The sequence below is a fragment of the Mastomys coucha genome, unplaced genomic scaffold, assembly GCF_008632895.1.
Source record: "Mastomys coucha isolate ucsf_1 unplaced genomic scaffold, UCSF_Mcou_1 pScaffold19, whole genome shotgun sequence".
In the NCBI taxonomy this organism is placed as follows: Eukaryota; Metazoa; Chordata; class Mammalia; order Rodentia; family Muridae; genus Mastomys; species Mastomys coucha.
Genome location: NW_022196901.1, coordinates 17,258,860 through 17,260,271, shown reverse-complemented (window position 1 = coordinate 17,260,271; position 1,412 = coordinate 17,258,860).

Below are 1,412 nucleotides of genomic sequence, written 5' to 3'. Positions count from 1 at the left end.
AACAATGAATTATAATCTAGCCATTCCTTAGAAGATACATCCATGAAAAAATAAATATATATATTTTGGGTTTTTTTTTTGTTGTTGTTGTTTAAGACAGGCTTCTCTTTGTAGCCCTAACTGTCCAGGAACTCGATTAGTTGACCAGCTGGTCAATTCACAGATCCTCCCAAAGGCATGTTCCACCATGCCTAGCTACTCAAGAGGCAGAGGCAGGCAGCTTTCTTAGTTCAAGGCTAGCCTAGTCTACAGAGCATGTTCTAGGACAGCCAAAACCACAACTTTAAAGAAAAACAAAAAAAATTAAAAGAAACTGAAAGAAAGGAAGAAAGCAAGAAAGAAGGAAGGCAGGAAGAAATAAAGAAAGCAGAGAAGAAGGAGAAGAAGAAGAAGAAAAAGAAGAAGAAGAAGAAGAAGAAGAAGAAGAAGAAGAAGAGGAAGAGGAAGAGGAAGAGGAAGAGGAAGAGGAAGAGGAAGAGGAAGAAGAAGAAAAGAAAACAAGAAAAAGAAAACTGTAGGTCAAAGCAAATGTCTGAAACACAGCTTGTATTCTACGTGGAGGCTGCCTCTACTTCTCTCGACCCTGGGGCTCTTCTTGTTTCTTGGGAAGGCTAGAATTCTTTTCAGTATAACAGAATGGCTCAGTCAGCCCCTTGTATCTGTTTCTGCTTTTAGATAATCTCCCTGAAAATACCAGGGTCTTCTCTAAACAAACATGTGCCTGGGTGTTATTTAATTGACCATGGAGCTATGAACATTGTAAAATTCAAGTTTACATATGTTTTCAAACAACATATTTTAAATAAAATTATCTGCAACCAAAAAAGTTCATTCAGTCAGCATTCACTTCACTACTAGTGTCTGTCTACCAACACCTCTGTGCCAAGCTCTGCAGTAGGACAGAAGCTGCAGTCTTCTCTCAAGGGGAGAAAATAAGAGAAAAGCTCCTTAAAATTTGTTCGAGAAAGTTTGAGAAATTTTTATGATAGTGTCCTCGTGGAGTAAAAAATAATCAATGTATTGAGAAGAGGAGTCGTGGGAATCCCCTTTCCATCACATAAAATATACATCATGTATAGATTTTGCTGCTCATCTGGCACACTTAAAAATGTTTCTTGGATGAATGCCTGTCATTCAATCAGAAATGCCACATCATCTCTGTAATGGGTTGCAGTGCAGGAAACCCAAATGTCCTTGAGCAGCCTCTGTTCTAATGGAATAGACCAGACAGGCTGAAACAAACAAGAAAGCTCTAGGTCTGTTCCAGCAAACGTTTTCTGTTCAGAGCTTGACTTTACAACTTTAATATCATGCTTTCTGGTCCATATGGTGTCTCTTACATTTATCATTGCCATTATTACATGACAACATACATGAGTAATACATGAACAAATAAATTGTCTGGGTTCAAA